Source organism: Palaemon carinicauda, chromosome 3 (assembly GCF_036898095.1).
Source record: "Palaemon carinicauda isolate YSFRI2023 chromosome 3, ASM3689809v2, whole genome shotgun sequence".
Lineage (NCBI taxonomy): Eukaryota > Metazoa > Arthropoda > Malacostraca > Decapoda > Palaemonidae > Palaemon > Palaemon carinicauda.
Genome location: NC_090727.1, coordinates 58869641 through 58882992, shown reverse-complemented (window position 1 = coordinate 58882992; position 13352 = coordinate 58869641). Strand labels below are relative to the sequence as shown.

The 13352-nt window shown below is 39.5% G+C and overlaps 1 long non-coding RNA gene across 2 annotated transcripts in view; it reads right to left on the bottom strand.

Moving 5' to 3' along the window:
* Positions 1-13352, bottom strand: part of LOC137638297 (uncharacterized) — a 104009-nt gene that overhangs the window by 68244 nt on the left and 22413 nt on the right. For both annotated transcript variants that reach the window (XR_011044000.1, XR_011044001.1), the window contains 3 exons: positions 10254-10789; positions 9065-9170; positions 7716-7970 (listed from right to left, as the gene is read on the bottom strand). This is a non-coding gene — a long non-coding RNA (uncharacterized lncRNA). The remainder of the gene's footprint in view (positions 1-7715; positions 7971-9064; positions 9171-10253; positions 10790-13352) is intronic.

Here is a 13352-nt window from a genome sequence, read left to right as displayed (position 1 = left end):
CGATAATCATGTAGCTGATTCACACCCAGGGGGGTGGGTGAAAAACCAGTGTACAAGACTAAAGGATAGCTAAGTATCCCGTATTTCATATAATCAGTTATCCACAATAACAATGAAATAATAAGTACCTGGTAAGGAAGTCGACTTGAACCGTTACTCTGCCTTTAATAAGATCGTCTTCCTTACTGAGCGCAGCGTTCCTCTTGGAAGGCTGAATCAACTCAAAGGTGCTAAAGTATACAGGGCTGCAACCCATACTAAAGGACCTCATCACAACCTTTAACCTCGGCGCTTCTCAAGAAAGAATTGACCACCCGCCAAATCAACAAGGATGTGGAAGGCTTCTTAGCCGACCGTACAACCCATAAAAAGTATTCAAGAGAAAGGTTAAAAGGTTATGGGATTATGGGAATGTAGTGGCTGAGCCCTCGCCTACTACTGCATTCGTTGCTACGAATGGTCCCAGGGTGTAGCAGTACTCGTAAAGAGACTGGACATCTTTGAGATAGAATGATGCGAACACTGACTTGCTTCTCCAATAGGTTGCATCCATAACACTCTGCAGAGAATGGCTCTGTTTGAAGGCCACTGAAGTAGCCACAGCTCCCACTTCATGTGTCCTTACCTTCAGCAAAGCAAGGTCTTCTTCCTTCAGATGAGAATGTGTTTCTCTAATCAGAAGCCTGAATAGTAAGAAACTGAGTTCTTAGAACTTGGAAAAGAAGGTTTCTTGATAGCACACTATAAGGCTTCTGATTGTCCTTGTAAAGGTTAAGACCTTTTTAGATAGTACCTAAGAGCTCTAACTGGGCAAAGTACTCTCTTCAGTTCATTCCCCACCAAGTTGGACAGGCTTGGGATCTCGAACGACTTAGGCCAAGGACGTGAAGGAAGCTCGTTTAGCAAAAACCGAGCTGCAAGGAACATGTAGCCGTTTCAGATGTGAAAACAATGATCCTGCTGAAGGCGTGGATCTCACTTACTCTTTTAGCTGTTGTCAAGCACACGAGGAAAAGAGTTTTTAATGTGAGGTCCTAAAAAGAGGCTGATTGGAGAGGTTCAAATCTTGATGACATAAGGAACCTTAGGACCACGTCTAGATTCCAGCCTGGAGTGGACAACCGACGTTCCTTTGAGGTCTCAAAAGACCTAGGGAGGTCCTGTAGATTTTTGTTGGTGGAAAGATCCAAGCCTCTGTGGCGGAAAACCGCTGCCAACATACTTCTGTAACCCTTGATCGTAGGAGCTGAAAGGGATCTTACTTTCCTTAGATATAACAGGAAGTCAGCAATCTGGGTTACAGTGGTACTGGTTGAGGAAACTGCATTGGTCTTGTACCAGCTACGGAAGACTTCCCCTTGAGACTGATAGATTCTGAGAGTGGATGTTCTCCTTGCTTTGGCAATCGCTCTGGCTGCCTCCTTCGAAAAGCCCCTAGCTCTTGAGAGTCTTTCGAAAGTCTGAAGGCAGTCAGACGAAGAGCGTGGAGGATTAGGTGTACCTTCTTTACGTGAGGTAGACTTAGAAGGCTCACTCCTAGAGGAAGAGTCCTGGGAATGTCGACCAGCCATTGCAGTACCTCTAAGAACCATTCTCTCGCGGGCCAGAGCGGAGCCAACCAACGTCAGCCGTGTCCCTTTGTGAGAGGAGAACTTCTGAAGTACCCTGTTGACAATCTTGAACGGCGGGAATGCATACAGGTCGAGATGGAACCAATCCAGCAGAAAAGCATCCACGTGAACTGCTGCTGGGTCTGGAATCGGAGAACAATACAACAGGAGTCTCTAGGTTATCGAGGTAGCGAACAGATCTATGGTTGGCTGACCCCACAGGGCCCAAAGTCTGCTGCAAACATTCTTGAGAAGGGTCCACTCTGTGGGGATGACCTGACCCTTCCGGCTGAGGTGATCTGCCATGACATTCATACCGCCCTGAATGAACCTCGTTACCAGTTAGCTTTCGATCTTTAGACCAGATGAGTAGGTCCCTTGCGATCTAGAACAACTTCCACGAAAGAGTCCCTCCCTGCTTGAAGATGTAAGCCAGGGCTGTGGTGTTGTCAGAGTCCACCTCCACCACTTTGTTAAGCTGGAGGGACTTGAAGTTTATCAAGGCCAGAATAACCGCCAACAACTCCTTGCAATTGATGTGAAGTGTCCTTTGCTCCTGATTCCATGTTCCCGAGCATTCTTGTCCGTCCAAAGTCGCACCCCAGCCCGTGTCTGATGCGTCCGAGAGGAGACGGCGGTCGTGTTTCTGAACAGCCAAAGGTAGACTTCCTTGAGAAGAAAGCTGTTCTTACACCACGCGAGAGAAGACCTCCTCTCTTCGGAAACAGGAACTGAGACCGTCTCTAGCGTCATGTCCTTTATCCAGTGAGCAGCTAGATGATACTGAAGGGGGGGGAGGTGGAGTCTCCCTAACACGATGAACAGGGCCAGCGATGAAAGTGTCCCTGTTAGACTCATCCACTACCTGACTGAGCATCGGTTCCTTCTCAGCATGCTCTGGATGCATTCTAGGGCTTGGAAGATCCTTGGGGCCGACGGAAAAGCCCGAAAAGCTCGACTCTGAAGATCCATACCCAAGGAGACAATGGTCTGGGATGGGACGAGCTGAGACTCCTCAAAATTGACCAGGAGGCCCAGTTCCTTGGTCAGATCCATAGTCCATTTGAAAATCTCCAGACAGCGACGACTTGTGGGAGCTCTTAAAAGCCAGTCGTCTGACGGAGCCGGACACAAGATCATGGTACTGCTGCACAGTCTGTGAACTGTCAACCATGGGCAAGCGAGGAAGTACAGTGACAACCCGAATCTGTCTAGACTGTCTGGGTCGTACAGACAACTCCTTATCGGGTTGCTGAGGTTGCCGCACTGCGTCACAACAAGTCACTTCTGCTGGTTGTTGAACGTCTTCCCCGTGACACATTGACTCCGTAAACAAAAAATCCTCTAACAAGGACTAAGCTTGGACTGCATGTCTTGCAACACAGCTCAAGGTCTATGGGAGCAGGTGTGGTAACAGACGGGATTAGCGACTGAAGTGGAACCATTACCTTCCCTGGAAGCATGTTATGCTTAAATAAAAGTCCATAGGAGGCTACGCAGCTAAAGGCTCCCTCCAAATGACAGAGTCCTCAAGGGAATATCAGAAGGAGGGAGAAAAGAACTTTCTCATCTACAGGGACCATATCCTAGAAAAGCTAAGTTCTCTCAGTGAGGGTTTCACTGGTGCAAAAGCAGCAGACTAGAAGGCAACGTTATGAAACTGCTTGACAGTCTAGTGAGTTGGCAACAACCAAAGATGTGTGACTGAGAAGCATGCGGTAAGGTATGCAGAGCATGTTGTATGCAGAGTATGCTGTATGCAGAGCATGCTGTATGTAGAGTATGTTGTATGCAGAGCATGCTGAATGCAGAGCATGCTGTATGCAGAGCATGTTGTATGCAGAGCATGCTGAATGCAGAGCATGCTGTATGCAGAGCATGTTGTATGCAGAGCATGCTGTATGCAGAGCATGCTGTATGTAGAGCATGTTGTATGCAGAGCATGCTGAATGCAGAGCATGCTGTATGCAGAGCATGCTGAATGCAGAGCATGCTGTATGCAGAGCATGTTGTATGCAGAGCATGCTGTAAGCAGAGCATGCTGTATGAAGAGCATGCTGTAAGGTAAGCAGAGCGTGTGCATGGCGTTTAACATTTCTCAGAAATTCCATGACCAGTGCTAGAGTGCTTTATGCATGCTTGCATGGGGTTTTAATATCAACATAATATTTACCTTACATTCATAACTCATGATTCAAATTTTTGCCATATTTTGCGATATTGTTAAAAATATATTGCAAGGAATACAAATATATTTTTATAAGTAATACAAATAAAAACCTCCATTATCATAATGTTTGAAAATGGAGGTAAGGTATGCTGAACAGCAGAGTCAGAACGAGCTGGAACAACAATAGTTGTGGTTTCCTCTTCAAGACTCTGTTGAGGGAACACCTGAGGCTCAGTCTGCAAAGGCTGATCAAAGGAAGTAGCAGAAGGTAGGCGCATGGGTGGAGGAGGCTGACTCCTGGCATGAGTGGCTGAACTCAAGGGTTGCGCTTGCTGAGTGGTTGGCGGATGCGCAGTAGCAAGTTCCTGAGGAACGAGTTGAGGTTCCTGCGGTGTGAGCTGAGAGCGAAAAGGTAGTGGCTGCGCAGAACGCAGTAAAAGTCTCGCAAGTTGAGGCTCCTGAGGCGCAAGGCTAAGGTGTTGAGGTGCTTGCCTTGAGGAGGGTTGAGCTCGCTGCAGCGAGAGCTGAGGAGACTGACTCATGGATGGGAGAGGTTGTTGTACCTCAAGCGAGTGTTGCCTCACTGGTGGAACAGCAAGTGGAAGCGGAGGAAGAGAGGTATAAGCCTCCTGTTCCCATTGCTGAGGTTGCCTTAAGGAAGGCGGAGGGAGCTGCACACCACTGGGATCAGTAAACTCATAACGTGGCTCAACATCGTACGCCTGGCAGGCGGTACTGCGGTCAGGCGGAGCGAGCGCAGGCGGAGCGAGCGCAGGCGGAGGGAGCGCAGGCGGAGCGAGCGCAGGCGGAGCGAGCGCAGGCGGAGCGAGCGCAGGCGGAGGCGCAACCTTCTCAGCCCGACACTCACGCATCAAGACCGAAAGTTGTGACTGCATGGACTGCAGTAGAGTCAACTTGGGGTCGGCAGACACTAAGGTCTGCTGAGGTAAAGCCTTAACAGCAGAGATCTGTTGCGGCAGAACCTTACTCCTCTTAGGCGGAGTGCATTCAACTGATGACTGAGGAGAGTCAGAGCTAACCCAATGACTGCATCCGGGTTGTTGAACTCTAACTTCGTACGTCTGGCATAGGTCTGGACTTTACGTTTAAGAGGTCTTGAGACCTGAGACCAGCGTTTTCTCCCCTAAATTTCTTCTGCAGACGAGCAAAATAAGGGCTCAATCGTCTGCGGGTGGGAGTGACGGTCTCGGTAAGACACGCCCGCAACCACCGAGGATACTTCTGTGCGCCGATCAAGGCCTGCTGAACCCTTTTGCCCTTCGACATTGCTTCTCCCCTGGGCTTGGGAGCTTGCAAGAGGTCCCGGACTGGGAGGACGACTGGCGCGCACAGAAGTACCCTCACGCACAACACTGACAACACTTTGCGCTAATCACTTATCACTTTGATTTTCTGTTTGCACTTATTTCACTGAACTCGAAACTTTAAGTGGTTTGTACCTGAAACACGCAATTCTATCCTTTCTCAAAAGTTAGTAATTGCGAAAACAGAATTACAATGTAACAGAAAAATCTAATGAAAGATAAATAATTCAGTGGCTGGAAAGAGGCTAAACACTAGATCACTCTAGAAACGTTTACCTTCTTCCCCTAAAGAGACTAGGGAGAAGAGCAAAAACGATAACAACGTTACTCGCTTGAATGAAACGTTTATCCTCCTCTTTCTCCCTCCGTCTCTATCTCTCTCTCTCTCTCTCTCTCTTGACTTAGAACCTGAGAGAAGAGCCCAATCATATATATCGTTAAAACATATTATTGTTAAAGGAAAAAACTGAAATATTTCCCAAAATGAAAAGTTCCTTTATTAGGATTAAAACCATTAAGTTAAGAAAGAATGAACAAAACGCTAGACACGGTTACTCTTACTGCAACGTGAAACCGTGAAAATTCTTTCTCTATCGTAACGATAGAGCGCAAGTTGAACGTTCTGAACGTCAACAACTGCAGAGACAAAACAAAACGTTAGTTCAACTTTGAAAACAGTACGAGACTATCAAAGAAATTCTTTCAAAGACATTAAAATAGCATAATATGTTAACAGGTAAAACCGAAATGACGGGCTCAATGTTAATTAACTTCGGTACCAAGAAAAGACCGCCTACTATTAGGAAGGTCGAATATAAACAAATATAAAAATTAATTTTAATAAGTTTATAATAAAAGGAAGTTAATCGAAGAGGCCTATAAGAGGCGGAGAGATATAAAATAAAACTATAACTTTTGTTAAGCAAAATTAAGAAAGAGAGTCTATACTCTCTTAGACACCAACACTTCCGTCTAAGGGAAGGGTCGGCCATTTAAAGGTGAAAGAGAGTTCATACTCTCTTCGTCACCATAATTAATCAAATTAATTCCAAAAGCTAACTAAGCTAATATAGAAGTTTCCAGTATAGCGAATAGCTGCAAATTTTAGAGAAATACTTCACCAAACCGTGAACAATACTCCAAAATCATAAGCGTATCCAAGAACGTCTTGCCGGAAGCACGACAGAGGAAAAAGTGAGGTGGCGTCAACAACAAGTACTGTAGTACCTGGCCACAGGTGGCGCTTGTGAGTACACCCCCTTCTAGTATAGTGATAGCTGGCGTATCCCTCCCGTAGAATTCTGTCGGGCAACGGAGTTGACAGCTACATGATTATCGGGTAAGTTTAATATTGAAAAAGATAAAGCCACGTCAAACGAGTGAATACTGAGCTAAATAAAGCCTGCAAACTAATCACTGGTACACAGAGCAACACCCTAACCAGCTTTGTACAGACTAGCCAGCATCGCATCACCTGAAATCAGTCCAGACACCATAGCTAGAAAGGAAAAGACCAAACAGGCAAACAATCCCAGGCACCCACTCTACAGCTACCGTGAAACAAGAGGTCTGAAATCACGGAAGAGCTTCATGACAGTGAAAGAACTAGACCATATAGATGGAGACAGTGAACGTCAGACCAGGAATGATGCCTCCCTAACCGTAGTGGAGACCTGCCCTGTGGATTCTCCCTTACCAGGAGGAAATGTCAAACCAAGATTGATGCCCTCCCTTACCTTAGTGAAGACCAGCCCCGTAGATTCTCCCGTACTAGGAGGATATGAATCACCATGAATAGATGAAGAACAAAAACTGGTAGGACAGGGGATAAATAACAGAGATTTTGTTACACAAATGTTGCCGAATGTCCCTCCGGGAAGCCAAGCCAAATTATGTATCACATCTTGTGTAATTGGCCATTCCTCGGTCCTAATTCGGATGGAGAGGGGGCTCGAGTGCTGATCATATGTAATATGGTCAGTCTCTAGGGCATTGTCCTGCTTAATAAAGAAATGTCACTGTCCCTTGCTTCTGGCATTCATGAGCAGCCTTTAAACCTTGAACCTTTAAAACGATACAGCGTTCCAATGGTAAAACAATGGTGCAGTAAGATATGATGATAATTAATAATACAATAATCGTAATCTTAACACAATAATCATAATATGGATAATCATAATCATCAGTAATCATATCATCATTACCATCATCAAAATCAGCAATATTCTTTTTAGGTGCGTGAAACTTGAGGTAGTGCTAACAATAATCATTAAAGAAGTATATATATATATATATATATATATATATATATATATATATATATATATATATATATATATATATATATATATAAACACATTTTACATACTGTACATACACACAAACCATATTAATAAAGACACTGATTTTACCAAACTACAATAATATTAAAAGTTATTTTTGTAAAAGCTGGTGAACCTTAAATGTTAGTTTTTCATAAAACCTTCTCATGATGAAGATTTTAAACCATATGAAAGATAGGACATTGAAACCTCCCAGATAAAAAAAAACCAACAAATGCATAATAGAATCAAGAGAAAAATCTTTGGAAAATCCAAGTCTCTCCCTTACCTTCGAATGGTACAAGTGATGTGTTCTCTAGATCGTAAGATACTTAAAAAAGTAGTTAGACTTTTCTATCCAGTGTAGATCTCCCAGCTGGTAATGCTATTTAGAGAGCTGGATTGTCTAGTGATTGAAGGCTATTTATGTCTTCTGGCTAGTCTCTTCTGTCCAGTGTAGATCTCCTAGCTGGTACTGTTATTTGGAGAGCTGGATTGTATAGTGATTGAAGGCTATTTTCCTTTTACTGCACTGCTCCATACTCTGAAAAAAAAAAATGTTTAACACATTTCTCTAACTATATTAGAAAAGAAAACTCCATTTTGATACTCAAGTTTGTAGTAATTAAATTGAAAAAAATCTGAAAAAGATTGTTAAAAAACTTAATAATTCAAAATGTATTGAAAATGAATCCCATATCAGAGACATTTTTTTCTAGTTCCTCATACAAGTGTTAGGATAATTGGAATGTTGACAAGCTATTATAATTAGAATTTACCTTTCATATTTCATACATAAATAAATAATAATATATTAATAAAGGAAAAGGATAATGCTTTAAAGTTCATACTAACTAAGGAGAAAAGACTGAGTTAAGGAAACTCCCAGCAGGATATAATATCTCATATCAATATGAAATTCATTAAAATTTCATCTAAAAACTAGGGGGCCACTCAGTAGATCAAAAATCTCCTCTGCAGCAGCTTATTTCTCAACCTTCAGCTCGACCTTATCCTTTGACCTTAACATGTGTTAATGGGCGTGGATTTTCATACACTCAAATATGGACCAATTTTAAAGTCTCTGTGACAATGATGTCCAAACTTATGGCTGATTACGTGAATTGAACATTTTGCTTGCCCGTGACTTTAACCTTTGACTTTGATCTTCCAAAATTTAATTATTTCCAGCTTTTAACAGAGCAGTTAATGCCTGCAAGTTTCATTACTCTACGATTAAAATTGTAGCCAGGTAGTTGTTCACAAACACACACACACACACTCAAACAGACTCACAAACAGGGGGTAAAACATAACATATTTCCAACTTCGTTGGCGGAGGTTAAAATTGGTATAAAGCCTGGAAGGTTTATATACAGTCCCGAGACAAGCTATTGAACAACGTCCTATATTATTATTATCCTTATTACTAGCCAAGCTACAACCTTAGTTGGAAAAGCAAGATGCTATAAGCCGAAGGGCTACAATAGGGAAAAATAGCCCAGTGAGGAAAGGAAATAAGGAAATAAAAAAATGATGAGAATAAATTAACAATAAATCATTCTAAAAACAGTAACTGGCTGACATATCTTATTATTACTGTTTTAAAGTATTTTATATTTTATAGTCTTTACTTACATATAGTTTGATTTGCTATTCGACTTCCTTTCCTCACAGGGCTGATCTCCTTATTAGAGCCTTTTGGCTTGTAGCCTTCTATCATTCAAACCAGGTAGTTGATTATCTGGAATTTAGAATAAATAAAATCAATCAATCAATAATAATCATACTCAATAATAACCATAATAAATTATGAGATACTCCTATACCCAATTATAATCATAATCTATAATAAGGTTAATCATGAAGATAATCATATACGAATCAGGGTAAATATTAATCATAATGATCATCATTCTCCCAATCATGATCATCATAAGGGTAGATATAACAATAAACATTGGAGAAATGATTATATATATATATATATATATATATATATATATATATATATATATATATATATAATTATAAATATTTATAAATATATAATATATATATATATATATATATATATTTATATATATTATATATAATTATAAATATTTATAAATATATAAATATATATAAATATATAAATATATAGATATATACAAATATATATCTATATATATATATATATAATATATATATATATATATATATATATATATATATATATTGTAAAAGTATATTTATATATATACATATATGTATATATATATATATATATATATATACTTAAATACTATATATATATATATATATATATATATATATATATATATATATATATATATATATATGAACATATATCACAAGCACACGTGATTTTAATCAATGTAAATATCACCATAAAATGAATTCCAAGTGGATATATTTTCCCAAGATAGAATTCGGTATTAAATGCCGTTCGTGGGTGATATTTACATATATATATATATATGTATACATATATATATATATATACACATATATATATATATATATATATATATATATATATATATATATATATATACACAAACATTTCATAGACCGTATATACACACAAAACATATTAATAAACACATTCTTATTTTATTAAATAACTACAGTAATATTCAGAGTTATTTTTGTAAAAGCTGGTGAACCTTAAATGTTAGTTTTTCCTAAAACCTTCTCATGATGAAGATTTTAAACCATGCAAAAGATAGGACATTGAAACCTCACGGATAAAAAAAAACATCAACAAATGCATAATAGAATCACGAGAAAAAGATTTGGAGAATCCAAGTCTGTCCCCTACCTTCGAATGGTACAAGTGATGTGTTTTGTAGATCGTAAGATACTTGAAAAAGTAGTTAGACTTTTCTGTCCAGTGTAGATCTCCTAGCTGGTACTGTTATTTGGAGAGCTGGATTGTCTAGTGGTTGAAGGCTATTTATGCCCTTTGGCTAGTCTCTTCTGTCCAGTGTAGATCTCCTTGCTGGTACTGTTATTTAGAGAGCTGGATTGTCTAGGGGTTGAAGGCTATTTATGCCCTTTGGCTAGTCTCTTCTGTCCAGTGTAGATCTCCTAGCTGGTACTGTTATTTGGAGAGCTGGATTATCTAGTGGTTGAAGGCTATTTATGCCCTTTGGCTAGTCTCTTCTGTCCAGTGTAGATCTCCTAGCTGGTACTGTTATTTAGAGAGCTGGATTGTCCAGTGGTTGAAGGCTATTTATGTCTTCTGGCTAGTCTTTTCTATCCAGTGTAGATCTCCTAGCTGGTAGTGTTATTTGGAGAGCTGGATTGTCTAGTGATTGGAGGCTATTTTCCTTTTACAGCACTGCTCCATAATCTCTGAAAAAAAAATATTACGTTTAACATATTTCTCTAACTATATTAGAAGAAAAACTCCATTTTGATACTCAAGTTTGTAATAATCAAAATTGAAATAAATCTGAAAAAGATTGTTATAAAATTTCATAACTCGAAATGTATTGAAAATGAATCTCATATCAGAGCCATTTTTTTTTTAGTTCCTCATACAAGTGTTAGGATAATTGGAATGTTGACAAGCTATTATAATTAGAATTTACCTTTCGTATTTCATACATAAAAAATAATATATCAATAAAGGATAGTGATAATGCTTCGAAGTTCATTTCACATAAGTGGAAAAGACTGAGTTAAGGAAACTCCCTTATGTATAAAACTCCATCGGGAGATAGTGATATCTCATATCAATATGAAATTCGTTACAACTTCATCTAAAAACTAGAGGGGCACTCAGTAGAGCACAAACCTCTCTGCAGCAGCTTATTTTCCAACCTTCACCTCGACCTTAACCTTTGACCTTGAGATATATTAATTGGCGTGGATTTTCATACACTCAAATATGAACCAATTTTAAAGTCTCTTTGACAATGATGTCCAAACTTATGGCTGATTACGTGAATTGAACATTTTGCTTGGCCGTGACTTTAGCCTTTGACCTTGATCATGAGCAATTAAGTAACAATTGAATATAATGAAACTGAAATGAATCTGAAAATGATAAGGTATACTTGTGATAATTGGAATTGCATCAAAACATACTATCATAATTGGAATTTACTTTTTATATTGCATACATAAATATGTCCAAATAGATATGATAGTGAATAACAAGGTGATAATACATGATAATGATAATGCAGATTTAAAGTTAATATTGCAGGGAAAAGGGTTAAGAAAACTCCCTTATTTATAGAACTCCATCCGGGGATAGTGATAAATCAACATGTCATTTTTTAGAATTTCATCTAATTGCAAAAAAAGTTGGTGTAAAGCCTATTTTAACATTGTTACTGATCTTGAAATATTTTATATTTTATATTTTATATTCATTACTTACGTATAGTGTGACTCGCTATTTCCTTATTTCCTTTCCTCACTGGGCTGCTTTCACTGTTAAAAGCCTTTGAGTTTCTAGCATTCAGCTTTAAAAACCAGGGTTGAAGCTTAGCTAATAATCAAAATCAATAATAATCATAATTAAATATAATCATACTCAATCATATGTAGCAGACCTTTACGTAGTGCCCCTGGTAATCTAAACTATTAAGAGACCAGTTGTTACACCACGAACCCTACCCAGCCCAAGAAGTGGTGGTAAAAGGATGAGCCCTCTGTGTCTTGGCAAGATGAGCAATCTCAGAATTATCAGCTTCAATGCCGAGGACCCGTGAATAGCAGAAGTAGATTTGCTTGCTAACCTGAAGGCCACTGTACTGAGCATCCAGGAGACTCGCAAAAATCACTGTCTAAAACACCTGACATGAATTCAATAATTTCCCACCAATAACCAGTCTAGGGAAGTGCAATATAGGGTAGCGAGACCTCCTACTTTCTCACAGCCCCAGAATAGCATCCCTGATAGTATGCCCTGTGTCTCGTAGTTGGGGGACTTCAATAGCCACAACACTGTATGGGGATATGAGAGCACCAACAACGATCCATTGTATCATAAAATTTGGGCCTCAAGGTAAGCACTGAACTGACAGTGATCGAGAGGTTGTGTAGGAATGGGCCCTTGCTAAATATCTCAAAATCCTGTATGATGCCAAAGATGACACCACTTTTTAGAGTTCACAATGGAGGAGGGGATACAATTCAGACCTGGCATTTGTCTCTTTAAAACACCACCAATCGTTCAAGAACAATCATGGACCCAATACCAAAATATCAACACCAAACAGTAACCATTGATATAAAACCAGTGTTACAACCTTTAAAACCAAAATACCATAACCCCAGATCAAACTAACCTTAGGATGATTTGGAATTGCAAACATCATACCTGACCCTGAGTGATATGAGGCTTCCTGTTGGTGGCAATAGAAGCTATGAATAAAAAAAATCCAGAGGCTGTAGAGACTTTTACATCCCTGATCTCTCGAATCAAAGAAAAATCATTCCAAGTGTACATACAGGCCTACAATGACGATCCTTTTTCCAAAAACACTATGGATCTAGAAGAGGATTTGCTATCATTACTACATCATGAAAGACACGAACGCTGGCAAGAAACCATCACAAACATCAACATGGCCTCAACAATAAAAAAGCCTGGAGAACCATCAAAAAGCTAACACAGCAAATAAAAACAATCAACCAAAATTAAGTAGCCCATCAACTTGTAATCAATGATAAGACCAACAACCAAAACAGAGAAAGGGGGATACTTAACGAAAATGAGGCAAGGCATCCAATGCATCATGCTACAGGGCAATTATATATTTGAACCGTTTACAATGAATGAATTACAATCAGCTATGAAAAAGAAGAAGTCAGGGAAAGCTGGCAGTCTAGATGGAATTGTGATCGAGATGACTCTGCCTTTCAGAGATAAGGCTAGGTCTTAGCTTCTTGTCTTTTCAAT